Here is a 20,002-nt window from a genome sequence, read left to right as displayed (position 1 = left end):
ATATGGAGTAGTACTACAAAGGAGTTCTGGGCCAGAAGCCCCAAACCCTCACAGGAGTCAGATTTCACAGCCTTCCTGCCCCTCCTCCCTAGGGGTGGGGATGTGGTATTGAGTACAAGGTCAACTAGACCTGAATTCAAACCTGATTCTGCTACTTACTCAGCTGTGTGACCTTGGCCAAGTTACTAAACCTTTCTGAGGCTGTGTTCTCATCCGGAAAACAAGAAGAATACTATATTAAACAAGAGAGCCAGCCTTAAAGACCTAAGAAAAAAACTAAAAGCAACAATGAAAGCATCAATCTTTTCCTGCGCTAACTCTGGACTGGGCACTGTTCTGAGTTCATTACTTTTTTTTTTTGACTCATTTCATTCTCAAAGTTAATATTATTATCCCTATTTCATAACTGCTAAGCTGAGGTATGCAGGCTAAGTAATTTGCTCAAAGTCACATAGGTATTAAGTGCCCGAGCCAGGCTCTGAGCCCAGGGGAGCCTGACTCAGAGAGGCTTTTTAGCCTTAGGGTTTTCCCCCCATTTCCTTACCCTCCAGAGGTATGACTTTCATGCAGGGTTAGCCTCTTCTGCATGCCAAGTAAATTACATAGGCATATTTAGATTTTTTCCTTTTAGTGTAATTTTGGGCAAGTATAAAACAGTTCTGTCCTCAGCTTCCACATCTGTGAAATGGGGATATTAACAGCTTTCCTTGCCAGCATGCTTGCTAGAAATAACCGGGTTAAATGGAGGTAAAGGGCTGAGAAGACTGCTTGGCATTCAGGACAGGCTCCACGTAGGAAGTACCTTTCTCACTCAAAGTCCTGAACAGTGTGATGTATTAGCAGAATTCTGGGGCTGCAGTCCTTGGTGAAGGAGATTTTGGATCCGGCTGAATCTACTAGGCTCCAGTGACCATCCTTGTTCTCTGGCAAACATACTGCACTTAAAAATTGACTGAGGTTCTTATTCAATCAATGAATAATCAGGTTCACAGGATACTGGTTAAAAAGAATTAGGCCAGGCCAAAATGAAATCAGACCAAAAATAAGAATTTTAATAATTAAAAAGAAAACATCAGAGCAGTCTTTCTGGAGGGTCTCTTCAGGTTATGAATTGTACTTCACCACGGGATAAATGTAATGGCTGCTGGGCACAGAGCATGGGAAAAATTTATGGCCTGGTAAAAAATTTTCGGGTGATACCGTTTAAAACAACGTTATCCCCACTGCTGTTGAATACCATGAATTCTAGAAGCAAAAAAAGGGCAGCTTTTATGAGCATGTTGGACATAAAACAAAACACCATGCTAAAAGGAAAGCTGGACAGCAGAAAGACAACCCAGCACATGCGAGCACTCCTGCGGTAAATTTTAGGGTTTTGTATTTACTCTTCTTGCACATTTTACATTTACAGTGGAAAGCAAAAAAAAAAAAAAAAAAAAGAAAGAAAGAAAAGAAAAAGTGCAACACTCGTTACTTTAGCTGTCTTTACATGTTACGTTAGAAACAGATAGAAAACAGAATTTCCTTGCTCAGATTTGGAGGGAAGGGGGAGCTCATCTGATTTCATGTCTGTAGCTGCTGCCACAGCCACAGCTCCATGTTCCAATCATGGAATCCATAATGTAAATCTCTTGCAGATGATACCACTGGAAAACAGAAACTGCCATGGATCCAGAAACCCTTCCAAATTTCTGTAAAGTTCTTATCTGCGAGCCCAGAGGCTGGTACTCAGTGTTGCATTGAGTGAGTGAGGTCCCTTAGGAAATCGACATTCTTTGGGAGACTTAATGAAGAACTTTCCACCATTCCTCTACTATACAAATACAGGCAATCCCTGATTCCACCCGTGACAATGCTGACCATTTCACAACCGCCCCAACTTATCTCCTGAGTGTTTAGATCCGTTCTGAAAAGGGTTTGTGTCACACACAGAGGGGTCTAGGTGATTCTTTAACTGCCAATCGAAGCTCATACAAATTACAGGTGGTGTCAACGAGAAGACCTCTAGAACTGTCCAAGAAAAAAAGAGAAGCTCCTGTTTGTGAGACGCAAGATCTTTTCTAAGAACGTTTGAGGAGTCTTTTAAACGGCCTTCGAGACACCCCTGGGGCATGAGCACAGCTTCAGGGAGCCTTTTGTCTCCCCGAAGATGTGAAGGGGAAGTCTCCAAGACTGGCTGGCCCTGCTATTCAAATAGGGACATCTGCTGCACTCCTAATTTCTTGTTCTAAAAGGCAGAACCCCCAAGAAACTCTTGAATATTGTGAGGCCTAAAAGTTGGGGGTGGGGAGAAAAATCTTTGTCTCCCTAACACATTCATCAATTCCCTCCTCCTTCCCAGCACCTCCTTCCCCAGAACCCCCAACACCCTCAGTAAATAGAACCAGTGCCCCCCCAAATACAGGAGAGCTGGAAAGATTCCTGTTGCAATACCCTCCTGACATTCCTATTCCCGCCTTCATTTTAATTCACTTTTTTTTTTTTTTTAACAAAATGTAATTACTTGACTGTCAGCCTCGGCTGCACTCTGGGGCTTTTACTCTTTTCAACACAGCTGTGCTCCGGGCTTTGATGCTGCTGTCCACGCAGCTTGTCCCAGCCACACAGCCTGGCTCTCCCTAATTCAACATTCAAGTGCATATTTATTTTTAAACTGACCTCTCCTACACTGTACAGTATAAAGGAGGTCCTGCCAAAAAATATGCTACTTTCTATTTATAAGATGAAACACATGCCTCCCAAAGTCGAGAGGGGGATGGAGTACAATAATTCATAACGAAAAAAATGACTGACTGCCCAGATCCATTCGTCCTCACATGTCTGATACTCTTCTGTGTCAAGGCAGTTTCAAGGAGGCAAAAAAATAAATAAATAAAAATTAAAAAAATAAATCTTGAAAACGCTTCAGCTGTTCAGAAACCACCGTCAAAAAAAAAAAATTATAAACTGCCAGACCTGCAGGTTGGAGCTCCAGCCACAATGCCCGCTGTCAAGGCAGGAGAGGGCACCCGGGGGGTAGTGCCACCGCAGATCTGCACGGTGCACCCATATGTGGCCCCAGTGCCAGCCTACGATGGGAGGGGAGCGGTAGCCATGTGCGGTTTGTTCTCAGATGGAAAAATGCAATACGCGCCCAGAATGGCTGTCAATAGCTTGGAGGGTGCAGCGGAGGCGTGCAGCCCCACCCTGAAAAGTGGTGGGCACAAATGGTGGAGCTCTGCGTCCCGGTCGTGCCACCCGAACCCCTCCGGGTTTGCTTTCTGGCCCCCTTTGGTCCTTTGGACACCAGCTGGGAAGGCGATGCTCTCGGTATCCCCGCTCCCTGCGCGTTTCCAAGCCTAGCACCCCGCGCACGCCGGAAGCGGCCACGAGCACGGATCGGACAGACTCACAGGCAAAGAGGAAGGAGCCCTGGGCAGGCAGCGACTCACCAGCCACCCCGACGATCCCAGCCGCTGCCCCAGGGCGGGACGCCCCGCACGGACGCCTCCCGAGGGCACACGCAGTCCCGGCCCGTTACCCGCCGATCCAGCCCACTCGGCCCGTGCGGCACCTCACAGCACTGTCCTCTCCGAGTCGGCGTGAAGGCGCCCGAGGCCGCGGGTCTCTAGGCTCTGCCCGCGCTCCAAGCCCGCCGCTGGGCTCCTAGGCCGCTCGGACCACCGCCTCGAGGGAAGGTGCGAGCCAACTGAGCGCGCGGCGACGGGACCCGGAGCCTGAACCTGTGAAGGGCGGGGCTGCCGGGGCGGGGCCGGCGGCGCAGGGGGCGGGGCGGGGCGGGCCGCAGGGCGCGCGCGGCCCCCAAGACCCACCCCGCCGCGGTACCTGCGCCTGGGCCGGGCGGAGGAGGGGGCGGTCAGCCGCTGCAGCGCCTGCGGGTCCCGGGAGTACAATGGGCACCCATTGTTACCGCCCTGGCGTCACCTTGAGGGATGCGGCTACGCTCCGAGCGGCTGCGTTCAGCTCCCTCGGCACAAAGAGATGTCGCGGGAGAAGCTCGGTTCAAAGAGGGACCCCGGGGTGCTAGCACCTGGGTGCCCGAGGACAAAGGGACTCCGCCCGCACCCTGGACACCTGCACTAAACCTCTTGTGCCCACCTCTCCTGGTCCCAACAAGCCGATCTTGCCCGGCGCGGTTCGGGCGCCGCGCGCGGTTGACTCTTAAGGAAGGGAGGGCCACCTGACCGCGCCGACCCTGCCCGGCCCCCGGGTACCCCAGGCACTCGTGGCCCCCGCTCGGGGGAAAGGTCGCGTTTTGTCAGTTTCCAGCTTGCTCCCTTTGGAGCTGCTGCCAAAACCCGGAGAGTGGATTTCGCGCACTGGAGACTCCCGGGTCTGCGGGCTGAGCGAGTGGGCACGCAAACAGCCGACGCTGCAGGTTTTTCCAGTACAGAGGGAGGTGTTTCCTCTCCCGCGGGGTCCCTAAAGAGACTTGCCTGAAGCTGGGGCAGGCGGGTGGCGGCTGTCCCCGATGCGCGACGAGGCGCAAGTGGCGCAGCTGTCGGGCCGGGAGCCTAAAATTCCGCCCTTGGAGGCACCTGCGCCCGCCGGTCATTCCGGCCACCGCCGCAGCACGCCCCGCCCCTCTGCCCGGAGGCCCAGCTTGGACCCAGTTAATTAATTTTCTTAATCCGTCTCCGTCTCTTCCTTCTCCAGTAGTCGGCCTGGGTTAATGAGTAGGCGACAGGAAAGGGCGGCGTTTTCCGGCTGCGAGGTCCCAGCCCGCACGGTTGGCCTGGGGAGGTGGCTGGAACCCGGCGCGGGAGGGGGGTGGGGTAGGGGGTGCAGTCGGGCGCTCCGGGCCTCGCTCGGGCCCAGGGACTCTCGGGTTGGACGGAAATCCTGGCACAAAGCAGATACCCTGCAGAGGACCTTGACTTTGCCGAGCGCCCTGGGCTTCAGGTCCTCACCGCAAAGCCCCCGGGTCTGAAACCTTAGAGGATGCACTACAAGCCGGCGTTGTATGCCAGGGCTGAGGCGGACGTTAAGGTGAAGTGAAAAGGAAAAAGGAAACGCACCCAACAGCTCTGGAGAGCAAGACTTGGGTGGAGTGGTAAAACCCTCAAAGAAAATAATAGTTGGCAGGCAGGTCAAATGGCCGTCAGGCTGGAAGTCAAGTACAAAACTCAGCCGAAGAGACCTTAGAAATCTGACCAGCAAAACAGTCCGGGAAGATAAAGAGAACCGGCGTTGTTTCTTTTCTTCAAATGACAACTGCTCCAAAGTTTCCTTTGGCAGATACCTGGATTTTACTCCAGATTCCTCAGAGTTTTACTTGGGGTTCATATTTCAAAATATATGTTCCATTTGGCACGAACGTATATATTTTATGTATGGATTTATTGAAAAATATTAAATGTTACTGGCCTACTTAGATAAAGGGATTTTTATAAATATTTATGCATAGCTTTCATTGCATGTGGTATTTTTATAAGTACAAATAATATCTGTATATATTTATTAAATACCACATGAAAAATTCCTTTTGCTCACACAAAGACATTCTTTACACATATGTCTTACGTGTAAATTTTTTTCATTTGCTCTATAGTTAGCCACTGTTAAAAACACTTTTTTTTTTTTCCACATTAAGTAAATTGCTTCTTTTACAGCTTGTGCAAATATAGAGTGGCAGCTTGCTTGGGGTAGCTATTTTATTCCCAGACCCCATTTTCACTTTTCTACACCATTCCTCATCTTCTAGAAACTTTCCATCTCTGTGCTTCGTAAGACTTCCCTCCTGGGCTCAAGACAGTTTGTCCAGAACCTGTCCCTTCTAGGCCTGGTGGTACCGGTTTGCTGAATCCTGTCTCGTTGCTACACATTATCGATTCGTACTGCCATCTTCTTGATACTGATCAACCTCAGTGACCAGGAGCGCCCTCCTAGACACCGTGCATTATCCTTCCAAATGAGTACATTTTAGGCTTTTAGGCTTGGTGGATTTTTATTTCATTTATGGGGAGAGAAAAGGGTTGCATGAGGAACTGTTAAGGGGTTCTGGATTCTGCTCTGAATTACGGAGAAGTTTAGCCTTGAACACTTGGGGGTAACTTTAGAAGCCTAAGTGAGACTAAAAAAGTGGACATAGAAAAGATGTTCTAATCAGGCTCAATTAGCGCACTCACATTGGTAGGGCAAGCATCTGGCAGGCTCCACGGTGGGTCTATTAGTCCCAACTGTGGGACAAGAGCCAAGAAATGTCGGTGGTTCCCTTGCTGTCCAGAAACCTGCAGTCTACTTACAGGGCAGAGCAACGTGCCAGTGTCTGCAAGCAAGTGCTGGCTAGAATTATTCTAGCTTTTTGCCACCCAGTGTGGGCAAGGGGCTATGGGACCCAGCAGCACCAAGCCTCACGCCAGGGCTACTGAATTTTAGTCTTCATCTTAATGAAACGTCGATGGTTTGTGTGCCCATTTGATGTCGGAGAAGCACTGGCAAGAGTAGTGGTTCTCAATCTTTTTTTTTTTTTTTTTTTTTATTTATGTATTTGAGAATGATAGAGAGAGAGCAAGAGAGGGAGAAGGTCAGAGGGAGAAGCAAACTCCCCGCTGGGCAGGAAACCTGACGTGGGGACTTGATCCATCCACTCCAGGATCATGACATCAACTAAGCCATGCAGGCGCCCAGTTCTCAATCTTTTTAAATCAGGGATTCGTTTTAAAATCTCATGGGACTGAGGAACTCACACAGGGAACTACCCACCAACATTTCCGCCTTCAGCTTCCGAGGTGCCCTGAACACCAGTCTATGTATGGACGGTGAGGTAGTCCCCAGGAAAAGCCTCCAGTTGCCAAGCCGAAAGAGCCACTCATGGTCAGCCCCAACACCCCCAGGGAGGGGAGCATCCTTCAGGAGGCGGAGCTTAAATGATCTTTGGAATAGGGGAGAAATTAAACAGGGAGAGGAGTCATGAAGGGCTTTTCAGGAGGGAGAAATGCAGAGATAAGGGGGCCCAGGAGATGAGATACCAAACATCCATTTTTACAGGCAATAGGGGAAACTTAACGAGGAGACTGCATTTTTGGTAGCAGGTTCGCCTTGTTATTGATCATCATTTAGAAGCTCCAGAAAATGGAACTGGGTTTGGTGGCCCTTTCACTTTGGGGATACCAGGAGCCCTAGGACATACGGTTTCTTGTAAGACCTCATTTCCGATTACGAGTAATCCCTGTCTCTCACTCCACAAGCCCTTTAGGCTTTTCCAGGAAGTCCAGCGTGCCTGGGGCGCTCATCTGCTGGACACTTCTTCCCCAGATAACCAAATGATCCATTAAAGTCTTTATTCAAATGAGACTTCAGGGGAGAGGCTTTCTCTCTAAAATACCAGCCCCACCCACATCCCCCCTCCCTTTGCTGGGCTTAAAGCAAGAAGACTTTCTTCATTACCAGACATTACATTTACTTACAGGTTCATTTATGGCCTGTTTCCTCTGGTCTGTGTGTGGACTTGGTTCTTGTATCTTTCTAAAAGGCGACCTGGCACATAGTAGGCACTCGATGAATATGTATGGAATAAACGACCTCTTAGCTACAACCAGTAATGGATGTAAAAGCCGTGTTCACAAACCTCATAGCTCCAGAAATAATGATATATTAAACATTCCTGAAATATGCCACACATATGCGGGGACTGAATTTTTGACCACTTTTCTTTAGTGTAGCTGAACAAGAAATACTAAACACATGGAACATTTTAAGCTCTAAAATTCAAACGTTGAAAAGTCAGGCTTACAAAAAATGTCTTTATAGTCCATGTATAATGCATAGCTATGTCTCTTCTAGCAAAGCTGAAACATACTCTTGTGTACTCAGCTGGGGTTTTCCTCCAAAATGCCACATTCAGACTGAATTTGTGTGTGTATGTTCTCGATTATCCCCCTAAGTTAGATTTAAGGCAAAACATAAGAGAAGCTGAAAGGTTAGAACACTTTGAACGAGAACGTCCTTGTAGCTGGAGGATTCCCCTGTTAGAAAGTCACCAGTCCCGGAAGTAAAGCTAACCAGTGCTAATGAATCTGGTTGAACCATTGGCGAAAGCTAAGGCATTTGTGAGCCAGGGATTTCCTTGTAAATAAAGTTGGGTCACATCTACTTTGCCTAATCAGATGCAGCAGGAAATGGCTTAGGGGAGACTACATCAGCATGCAGAAGGCAGGCCTAGTGTGGAGCTCTGGGCAGGTCAGACCGTCATTCACAGACAGAGCCAAATGCTGGGACTCTCTTAGCATTTGAATTAGTTTTTGATCTCAGACAGCACTAATTTTCTTTGTGGATAAGGCCTTCAAATATAGATGCATGTTTGTTGCCTGGAAGCCAGTCAGCGGCTAAAAAATAGCCTTACCTTCCATCTGTAGAGCTTTCCTTGCTTTACGAAACCGTTTACATTCATCGGGTTTCTTCCTCCTCTTAGGTCACTTGTCCCCGTTTGGTAGGTAAGGCCCCTGTGGTTGATGGATGCTTTGTCTGGTCCCAGAAGGGACTAAAGGCAATTTAAAAACCTTGTGTGTATAATGAGCCATTCCTATTGTACTCTTTGGGATGTCCTCTTTCTCCAGACACCTGTAGCCCCCCCCTTAGGTTTTTTCAGGCCTCCGCTCAAATGGCAGCACCCAAGAGGCCTTCCAGGACATTCTATATGTCACCCATGGTCACCCACGGTCCTTTTTATCTCTTCACTGCCTTTATTCTTCATGGTGCTTATCATCCAATATACTGGGTATCTATTTGTGGGTTGTCTCCTCTACCCCACACCCAACATACCGTGTATTTATTTGTTGATTATCTCCCCCTCCCTGCACCACTCCCCTGTCCGCTCCATGAGGGCAGAAGGTTGGCCTATTTTATTCCTTGCTGCACCCCAACAACCTGATGGGTGCCTGGCACATAGTGGACTTACTCAAGATTTGTTAAATGAAGGAATGATTCCTCAGTGCTTTGTGTAGCTACATGGCACAAGGTGAATATTTGTTGAATAAAACAATATTTTCATGAATGAGTTAGAGGAAGGCCTGTGATTCATTCAAGGTCATGCAGATAATGATAACTGGATGTATCAAATTTCGATCTCTATTAATTCTTTCTCTGCAGTATCTTCATTTGTATACCTGCTAGCAAGTCCTAACTATTGGCAGAATTTCTTTTTTTTTTTTTTAACATTTTATTTATTGGGGTGCCTGGGTGGCTCAGTGGATTAAGCCTCTCCCTTTGGCTCAGGTCATGATCCCAGGGTCCTGGGATGGAGCCTCGCGTCGGGCTCACTGCTTAGCGGGGATCCTGCTTCCCTTCCTCTCTCTCTGCCTGCCTCTGCCTACTTGTGATCTCTGTCTGTCAAATAAATAAATAAATAAAATCTTAAAAAAAAAAATAAAGATTTTACTTATTTATTTATTTGACAGACAGAGATCACAAGTAGGCAGAGGCAGGCAGAGAAAGAGGAAGGGAAGCAGGCTCCCCACAGAGCAGAGAGCCCGATGTGGGGCTCGATCCCAGGACCCTGAGACCATGACCTGAGCTGGAAGCAGAGGCTTATCCCACTGATATTGGCAGAGTTTCTTTGTTCGTCCAATTTCTCCCTGCCCAGATGAACATTACAGAGCTATTTCAGTGATTATAAAATGAGCAGGAAACGCAATCAGTCCTTTCAGTCAATGTTCTGGGTTAGTGATAAATAAGATGAAAGCATATGGGGGAAGAGAGAGGTCCACAACGATATCTCCCACCGTTTCTGCTGCTCCCCCAAGGGATTCATACACATACATAGGACCACAGGACCCATGTACCTCTCTCCCCAACTCATGACCAAAACACACTCCCACTCCTGCCTGACAATGTCCTCACTGTCTCTCCCTGTCTTGCATTACCCAGTGTTAGGGGTCCCTGCACACAATGGACAGACCATCTTCTGAGGGGTTTACTACAGGTCCCCGAATTTGGACTCTCACAAAGCAAACCAGGAAATGTGCAGTAGGCGGGGGTGGGGGGTGGGGGGGGTGGGTAACACCTGGGACTGTCCTTTCATTTTCTTCCCAGACACTGTTCCACGGGGCTGTTCGAAAACCAAATCTGACAATAGTGTCCTAATGAGGTCCCTAAGGTCACGTGGGTTCCCGGTGAAGACCTTGTCCTGAAGCCCACCCTTCTGAGGGGTTTACAGGACTCTCAAGGATAGCTCTTCCTCCTCCTGAGGGGATGCTCTCCCTCTCTGGACACGATAGTTGAGGTATTTGGTATTTTCCTCAAGAAAGATAAGAGATAGGCAGGCGCTGGCCTTGGGAGTGCTTTGCATTGCCTGACTCCTGACTGAACAGGTTGGAACAGGAGGGGAGGGGAGCCACTTCAACTCATATTTATTAGGGCAGCACTCCGTGCCAAGGAACCAGGCCTGTCCTGCTGGTGTTCCTCTCGGGCTGACCTATATTTCTCTCATCTTTCCAAACCTGCTTGACTAATGTGGAACCTGTATTCCAAAGTCATTCATCATCATCCTCTGGGGACATCTAGGTGGACCTGTCTGTGGTCAGGTCACTTGTCTGAGCAGAAGGCCACGTTAAGCGAATTAGGCACCCACGTAAGACCTAGCACTTGGTGACGTCAGGCTTTGCACCTTAGCCCGGAAACACTGAGATTTATACAAACGGACATCCCGAATGCCAGGGTCTCCTTCGTGGCACAATATTACCTCTCTGTTCCTACAGGGGCCTAAGACTTCCTTTTGGGTTTGTAAAATTCTCCGGCAAGTTGCTTCTGACTGTCGTGTGTCTGTCTAAAAAGCAAAGATAAGAATTTAGCACCTTCATTCCATACATCTGCTTGCTAGTGAATCTGATCTGATATTCTTACTGTCATTTGGCTTATATTTGTTGAACACCAGAGCGAAAGGCCCTGGGACAGGTACTCTAAAGGACGCAAAGAAGAATACGCTTCTTACACGTAAGCAGTTTAAAATGTATAGAGATGGGGTGGGAGGTCAGGGTACCAGGTGGTGGGTATTGGAGAGGGCACGGATTGCATGGAGCACTGGGTGTGGTGCAAAAATAATGATACTGTTATGCTGAAAATAAAAAATAAATTAAAAAAAATGTATAGAGATGATGAAACAAGGACACACGTAACTATAATACAGACAAGGTATGAGAAATGTCATCAAATCCATGTTGTTTTCCAAATGCCAAATGAGGATATGCACTCTGATATGTTATCTGACAACAGCCCAGCGTGTGTCTCAACTGAGACCATCTGGGTTATCGGGGACAGAGGGCCAAGTAATACTGATATTTCATTGTCCATTTATGGTTTTGAGGTTTTTCCCCTTTTAAATGGAATTGTAAGCAGGACCCCAATGTTCCTGACAGGTGAAAGTGCAGCTGTTCTGGAACCCTTCTTCTCTGGGCCTTCTACTCTCTCGTTAAGGAGTTTCTCAAAATTCCTTCCTGACTCTCCTGGGCTCCAGGAAACACAGATGAAATCGTGGCAGGGGGATTGGTAAGTGCAGAGCTTGCTTCTGGGTAGGGCGATGAGGATGGCCTGATGGAGGAGGTAGCGTTTGAAATAGGTGTTAGGAGAGGGTGGTCACCGGACTTTCCCTTCTGTTGGGGCTGGGACACCTGGTCTGAGTGGCCCGGTACTGCAGAGGTCTTTATGACCCTGGCAATGGCCTCCGCAAGGATGTCAGTGAGGCCCCAACACTTGATTTGTGAGGAAGGATCTGAGGTTTTAATCTCTGGCCTTCTCTGACCTTTTCTTCCTCATTCCTTATCATCCTCCTTCTTTCTAACCCACTATCAGGGACTTCCTGTGGTCACTTTGTCAGCTTGGAGCCCCAGTTCTCCTCGATATTTGTTCTTCACCAGCAGAGCACTGACTGTGGATTCTAACATTTTTTCCTTTAGCAATGGACCCCAGAAGGACATGCCCAGGTCACTGTAACAATGACCTGCCCTCTTTAGAGACTGCTGTGCTTTCTTGCAAGGAGGACAGGCTTGGGAGGGAGGATTCTCTCAGGAGCCATAGAACCAACGAGCTAGAATCCTAATCCTTATGCACAGCCTTCTGGCTGATCAAAGTTTTATACCACCGTGGAGTATAGTTAACCTCGCTTGGGAGGTGAGCTGCCTACTCTGAGATTCATGCTGTCCTAAAATACCTAAAAATTAGGATTAACATGGAGGAATGACCGAGTCAGAGGCCCCATTCTCTTCCTTAATTGCTTTATTATTTCTTGTTAGGCAAATGACCTAGTTTGTTGTAAAGGAAAGCAGAGTTTATGGAAAACCCAAAGATGGAATTCAAACTCAGATTTACAAATGTGTGAGGGTTGCATAGAAAACTCAATTAAATTAAAACATGTATTTTTTGAGTGATTTCCTTTATTTTCTAGAGAAGTCTTAGTGGCACAGCAGAACTGAGCAGAAAATACAGAGTTTCCATCCACTCTGCCTCCACACACACAGCCTGCATCAGAGCACTACATCTGTTACAATCAAGGAGCCTGCATGACTTATCATTATCGCCCAAAGCTCATAGTTTATAGCAGGGCTCATCCTGGCGTGGCACATTCTCTGGGTGTGGACAAATGCATTGCCTTGCTTCTGCTTCACCCCCAGTGTGAGCACACAGTGGTTTCAACACACCAAGTCTACAACCCTGGAAGACACATTTCGACAGAAACACCAACTAAGAAAATTTTGAGATGTTTCCTGTCACCAGATGAGCAGGAAAGGCTTTCCATCTTCCATTTGTCTCCACCTCCTATCGAACAGTTCTCCCAAAGGTGCTACAGATGTGTCTTGTTGATTAATGGAACATCAGAGCTCAGTGGGACCTTAGAAAGTCACCAGTCCTGGAGCACCTGGGTGGCTCAGTGGGTTAAAGCCTCTGCCTTGGGGCGCCTGGGTGGCTCAGTGTGTTAGGGCCTCTGCCTTCGGCTCAGGTCATGATCCCAGGGTCCTGGGATCGAGCCCCACACCGGGCTCTCTGCTCAGCAGGGAGCCTGCTTTCTCCTCTCTCTCTGCCTGCTTCTCTGCCTACTTGTGATCTCTGTCTGACAAATAAATAAATAAAATCTTAAAAAAAAAAACAACAAAAAACCCACAAAGTCACCAGTCCTGCCCTTTCATTTTATAGCAGAGGAAATGGAAGCTGAGAAAAAGTTGGTGATTTTCTCAAGGTCATCTAATTAGTTAGTGGCAGAGCCTCCTAGTCTAGAATGGACTTTGCTTCTTTGTTTGCTTGCTGGCTTGTCTCTAAATAATTTTGTTTCTTTTGAAAAAAAAAAAAAAAGACACACATCCTTGATGGGTTAGAATGGGAAAGTGCTCTGAATTTTATCTTTGGGAGAGTCATGGCATGAAGTCAGAAAAGCATGTGCTCTGGGGTCAGACATCTGGGTGCAGACCTCAGCTGTCCCTTGGCTAGCAGTGGGACCTCGGGGCCAAGGCTGATGCTCTCTAAGCCTTTGTTCTTTATCTGTAAGAATGGTGGGTAGGTGAGAAGGTTATCCTAGAACATATCTTAAGAGTACATATGAGATTAAGTGGAAGAATTTTTATGAATGTGACTGGCACATTCTCAAATCTCAAAAAATATATTCAGCTCTGTTTTTCCTACCGGGTAGGAGGGTTGTCTCTGTGTCCCTAGGACCTGGCACAATTCTTGTCACAGAGTCTGTGTGCACCAAGTGTGTGTTGAGTGAATGAAGCATCAGGAATGGCCTAGGAGATACAAAAGCACAAAAACCTGGGAAAAGAAGAAGGAACACAGAATAGATGGATAAGGGAGATCTGTAAATATTTAGATTCTCAGGCAAGTGGAAAGATTTGAGAAATGTTAAATGGCAGTGAAAGGGAGCAAGGAATCGCCCCCCACCTCCCGTGTCCCACGAAACCCCACAACAGGTGCACTTGACATGGCTTGCAGAGCATGAAGTAAAAAACAGGTGTGCACGGGTCATCAATGCCAGAAGCAACCTCATCTTACTAGGATCTGAAGAGGGAAAGGTTGCCTCAAACATCCGGAGAGGCTTACACTGTTCAGCCCTTGGGAACAAGGGAGGTCAAGGGGGAGGGAGTCTCAGGCAGTGCCAGTGAAAATAGATCCAACAATAAAGACTCTGCAAGATGGGGTATATTAAGCATGCCTTTTTACTCTTGTCAACACTTTTCAGCACACGGAGTGCACCTTAATTATGCAAATTTAAAAATCATTTAGGAGGTTCTAGGATTCCAGGATGGAATGCAAAATAAGACAAAAGAATGTAACTGTTATAAATGCCTGGGCTGTCACCAAAGAAGGGGTGCAGAAAGTGCTGACCTAAGTAGCTTTGGAAATAAATGTAGTTTGTATAAAAAAGGCAAAAGGAATTGTACATAAGCACTCTAGCTTATAAAATTATGTTCTGCTGAGGTTGTGGGCTAAGAATGATGTAAATACAGTACACTGGGACAAAGCGATTAGGTCATGGATAGCCGATAGTAGGGGCTGGGGTTCTCATTGTAAGAAAGAGGTTGTAGATGAGCAAGGTAAGAAGTCTAGAATGATCCATGTAGTAATGGGTTATAGTTGGAGACATCACTATGACCCATATTTAGGTTAATAGAGATACAGAGAAATAGTCATAGATAATTGTGTATAAACGTGTGTTACACACATACATATATTCTTTCTGTCAGCCAGGAGGGCCTAGAAGCAATGACACCCCAGTAGCACCTAGCCCTCCCAGATCATGATCTCCAACACCATTCTCCAATAAAAGAATCAGGGCTCCTTGGACACATACCTGATTCTAGGAAGAGAAGATATACAAGATAAGCCTACAGCATCTAGTAGTTCCAGAAAGTAAGGAAGTAGGCCAAAGATCACAGAGACACAAAACCAATTGAAAGAGCTCTCAATGGCCAAAGCTAGAAGACTTTGAGCAACAAAACAAAGTAGTATTAGGTTTTAACCCAAAGGGGGGGAGAAAATCCACGAATCCATATTGGTATAAATAAATGATTGAATAAATAAATAAATGGGGTATAAAGGACAGATCTCCTCTGCAGAATTCCAAATAACTTATATACATATCTTTCTGTCAATGAGGTAGAAGATAACTCCCCACTCCTTAATTGTGGATTGCACATAGTGACTTCCTTTCCAAGAATACAGTATATGAGAGTTGGGGAAAAGTAACTTTACAATGGCGAAAACCTGATAAACACTACCTCAGCCAGGAGATCAAGGTCAATGTCTACAGTCATGGAATCATGTTGATAGTATGTAGCCTTGAGATGAGATGAGAACAGTACTTCACATCTGTGGTCTTCCTCCCCCAAACTCATAGTCAGAGTCAAATAATGAGAAAAACATCAGGTAATTCCTAACTGAAGGATATTCTACAAAATACCTGACCAGTATTTCCCAAAAATGTCAAGGTCAAAACCAAGAAAAACCTAGAAACTGTAAAAAGAGCCTGAGGAGACGTCACAACTAAATGCAATGTGTTGTGCTGAGTGGCATCCTAGAACAGAAAAGGGATATTCGGTATTTTATTCAGACTTGAGTTAAAAAATAATGGGGCGCCTGGGTGACTCAGTGGGTTAAGCCGCTGCCTTCGGCTCGGGTCATGATCTCAGGGTCCTGGGATCAAGTGCCGCATCGGGCTCTCTGCTCAGCAGGGAGCCTGCTTCCCTCTCTCTCTCTGTCTGCTTCTCCATCTACTTGTGATTTCTCTCTGTCAAAAATAATGTATTGATACTGGTTCATAAACTGTCACAAATGTCCCATATTCATGTAAGACATTGACAGGGAAATGGTATATGGGAGTGCTGTATGATCTTTGCAAATTTCTCTGTAAGTCTAGAACTACTTTAAAATTAAAAGGTTTATTTTTTTAAAAAGTTCTAGGAAGAGGATCTGGGCTTAATCATTTTGCTCAAAGTTGGTTTCCACCTTTAACTCCATGATTTTAAAGCTTAGAAATTTAACTTTTGAAATAATAAAATGAATAAATGTTAACTCCTTATAAGGAGCTGAACATCTTCCAGAAAATTAGAAGTAAAGAAGTAAACCAGCAAAAACCAGGAATTTATGGGTATAGAAAAGTATAAAACTGTATTTTTTCTGTACTGTTGAGAAGTTGATCATTGCGCTATTGGTCTGCATTACTGAAATGAAACTATAAAAGTAGACTTTACATTCAGCTATACTCTATACTTCAGTACACAAGATACTGCTGGCTTTGGAACACAGCTTAGAAATGGTTATCTTGAGAGAATCCTGGTGAACATGAATCCTTTGGTATCAATAAATAGGTGAGTGAATAACTTGAAACTTTGACAAGAAACTCCTGCTCACTTTTGGCCTTGCACTGCCAAATGTATATCTGCCAGTCTTTGGAATCTTCTAGAAATTATACTGACTCTAGCGCCCATCACATCTAAGAAGATGGGCAGCAGAGACCCTCTGAAGTCTTTGAAGGTCTCTGGTGGCCCTTACTGTCTGAAAGAAGGGCAGAATGGCAGGGAAATGAACCTCTCTCTGCAGCAAGTAGTTGAAGGATTTTCTCCTGTTTGAGTACTAACCCCGGCACCATCTCTCTCCCCTGCCATCCCAGACACAAATTCTGGGTTTTCTGTGCATTCAGCACACATGTAGGGAATAGTTAACCTGTGTGAGGCCAGTGCCAGAAAGTGTGAATAGCACAAAGTTGAATCAGACATGAATCTCTCTGGTCTTCCCCCAAGGAACAGATAATCCAATAGAGGAGATAATATTTGCATAAATAATGAAACAAGGTAGACAGTGAGCACTGGGAAATATTATTACTGAATAGACAGAATTATTCCAATTTTTTCCTCCTTCCATAAGAAAACCTGTGGGATCACCTAAGACTATTTATTTCTGTTATACTTCTGGGTGAAGCCCTCATCATGTCTCGCTGAGAGCTTTCATCAGTACCCTATCTCCAGGTCACCAGGAGTCAAGGTCACCAGGTCAAATAGATTGGACCACCTGACATAAGGACCACAAAGACATAAGGATAAACTACAAAACACTTAGATGGCAAGAAAGCAAGCAAGCAAACAAGTAAGCAAGCAACAACCTTCTGTCATGCCTTGGTCCTTGCCTTCTTCTCCAACCTCACCTTCTCAACCATCTCCAGGTTCCAAACATACTGACTGACTTGTATTCAAAACTGCTGTGTTCCTTCCCCTCTCTGGGCAGTGCTGTTGCTTCTTTCTGGAATGTCCTTCCCTCTGCCCTCCATCTGACTACCTCCATAGCCTGCAAGGCTCACTTCCTCTGTCAAATGCTCTCAAGTCCTGTTGTCTGGACTGGTGTCCTTCCTCTGTGTTACTCTAGCTCCTTGCCCAAGGCTCTGTCTCTTTTCTTATCTCCTGAAATATTCCTCCCCTGTCCATATACTCATATTCATTCTCCAAAACTCCTCTTTAGGAGATAGCCCTCCTCCCTTTAGTCATAATTAATCTCCCCTGCTCCAATGACTCATTCAGGTTTGATTCCTCTATTATAGAATTGACGTGCATTACAGTGGGCGTCCCCTTATCAGTGGGGTGTACGTTCCAAGACCCCCAGTGGATGCCTGAAACCATGCATAGGACTAAACCCTACATATACTGTTTTTTCCTGCCCACACATACCTATGATACCTAAGTTTAATTTACAAATTAGGCACAGGAAGAGAAGAACAACAATAATTAATAATAGAACAGTTACAACAATGTACTATAATGGAAGTTGTGTGAATGTGGTCTCTCTCAGAATATCTTATTATACTGTACTCACCCTTCTTCTTGTGATGATGTGAGATATTCAAATGCCCACATGGTGAGATGAAGGGAGGGAATGGCGTAGCAACAAGCTACTGGTGACCTTCTGACCATACGTCAGGAGGAAGTTCATTGGCTTCTAAAGCATGGTTAACCGAGAGTATCTAAAAACGAGAAAGTGAAACCACAGAGAAGGGGAACTACTGTAGTCACCAGCATGTTCATTTTGGTCTGGCTTCTCCCCCTGACTGCTGAAACCATTTCAGTCTAGGCAGCTTATCTCATCTTTTATTTTAGCACAATGCCTGGCACAACACCTGTGGATTAAGTTAATTACCCTGTCCGTGGTTCCTAGGGCCTCTAGGCAAGCAAGCATCTCGGGGCTGATGCAGAGGCGGCCCTACTTGGCCCCATTTCTGGCCATTCTGAAAGGCAGGCTCTGCCAGTCTTTAGAGGACTTAATGAGGCTCCAGCAACATGGGGATGGAATTTACAGCCTGTTTTTGTGTCTTCTCTAGATACCTGTTCCGCAATCGTGACTGAACAGGAATAAATCCAAACCAGAATCCGAAATGTAAAAAGGCTACTTGTCAACGATCGCATTGTTTTCTGCTGGAGTCGCCTCGGCTGCACATTCCTGGGACATGAATAATATCAGTTGTGATTACACTTCAGTATCTCATCCATCACCAGCCTAGGAACGCTGAATATAACCTAATTAGGAAATGTGCAGGTCCCTTTGCTGGGGATGAGCGCTGGGGAAGCACAGGTCCACATGCCTCTCCCCAAGACGGGGCTCCTCAGGGCTCACACACAGGTTCTGATCCTGCAGGGTTCAAGGGCCGACCTCACCCAGACATCCACGTTCCTCACATAATAGCCAGTAAGCTGAGAGGGTGACACCTTGGATTTAACAGAGTCCTCTGTTAAACTCCTCCTCAAATGTTGCAAAGGACATATATCAGGACTCATAAATGAGTCACCTTCAAGTGGATATTAAGGTATTAACTAAGTGATTAACTCTCGCTGCCTAACAAATTTATTTTGGTTTATTACTTTCCGCTGACCTCAAATAGGAACTCTGAATCTGCTGACCATTGACTTCTCATCTTTTACTGAATTCTTTGGATCGTGTCTGTCTTCTTCTACATGGCTCTTAAAATGCAGACAGAGGACTGCTTTCTCTCTCCCAAGGTTCCAAGAGCAGAGGACTAAGGATGTCTGCAGGCTTAATTACAAAGGATGAGACACCATCCTTAAAGTTCCTTTGCATGAGAGGAAAAGTATATTCTCTTCTTTGTACAAAAAGCTACTGCCTCTGACTCCCCACTTGTCTAGCGTGGACTTGAACTTGTATTCAGAATTCATCCTCTGCCCGGGCACTCATCCGACTCTGGTCGCGCATGGGCTGTGGTGCCAATTTGCCTCTCCCTGTGGTGCCCTGGCACTCAGCATTTACAGGGTAACTGACAGAAGCAAAGAAGAGGCCAAGGCCTCAAGGAGGTGAGATGGATTCACCATTCTGGGACCGAGTGCCCAGCTGAGCACACAGAACCTCAACTGACTCAGCTACCTGCTACATTAACCTTAATTCTACTGGACAATGTTTCTCCTCTGCCGATGCAATGTACATTCCTATAACCCACACCTTGCCCTGATAATGTGTGAGCTCCCATGCCAAGGTTCTTCTGTTGCTGGGCATGGGGTCTCAGAGATGACCACTAGAATTCTCCAGTTGTCTTGAATCATGGTTAAGCTACTCTAGAGTGTCATGATATTTTGCCACCTGTTTCCAAGGGTCCTCTGCCCCACCCCCTCATTTCATAGAACTGGGCTTTCCTTGGATTCCCATTCTGGGTTTCTAGTCTATCTTCCTATAATTTTGGAATGCTTGTTCTCTGCCTTGGAGAATTAACCTGGCCTTGGTAAGGACCTCCATGAAATACTGGGATAGGTGAATACCACACACTCAATTTTGCTGACCAGGCTTTGACCACGAGTGAGGACATCCTGCTACTTCCTCCTTTTAACCCAATCTTTGCCTGCATCTTGTCTGGACATTGCTTAATCCCATTTGTTGCCGTCCTACCAGCTTGTTTGAAGTTCTGTAGTCACCCTCACCCCCACCTGTCCCAGTACCCCTTGTCCTGCTGCCATGCCTTCTGAGGAATCATGAAATTTGAGAAGCAGGATATTGTTGTTACTACTCTTGCTTTACTGTTAGGGAAACT

General features: G+C 46.3%; 1 protein-coding gene across 2 annotated transcripts in view; it reads right to left on the bottom strand.

Moving 5' to 3' along the window:
- CDC42EP3 (CDC42 effector protein 3) overlaps nucleotides 1-17,839 on the bottom strand; it is a 39,190-nt gene extending 21,351 nt beyond the window's left edge. Inside the window, exon 1 of one of the 2 annotated variants that reach the window (XM_044261736.1) lies at nucleotides 17,788-17,839. The gene's annotated coding sequence lies outside the window, so the exon portion shown is untranslated. Of the gene's footprint in view, nucleotides 1-3,431; nucleotides 3,548-17,787 lie in introns of those variants that run through there. The other variant, XM_044261734.1, reaches the window with a different exon arrangement.
- Between the last annotated feature and the right edge of the window lie 2,163 nt (nucleotides 17,840-20,002).

The sequence above is a fragment of the Neovison vison genome, chromosome 8 (assembly GCF_020171115.1).
Source record: "Neovison vison isolate M4711 chromosome 8, ASM_NN_V1, whole genome shotgun sequence".
Classification (NCBI taxonomy): Eukaryota; Metazoa; Chordata; class Mammalia; order Carnivora; family Mustelidae; genus Neogale; species Neogale vison.
Note: the sequence above shows the minus strand (reverse complement) of the source record. Positions and strands in the feature narration are given on the sequence as shown.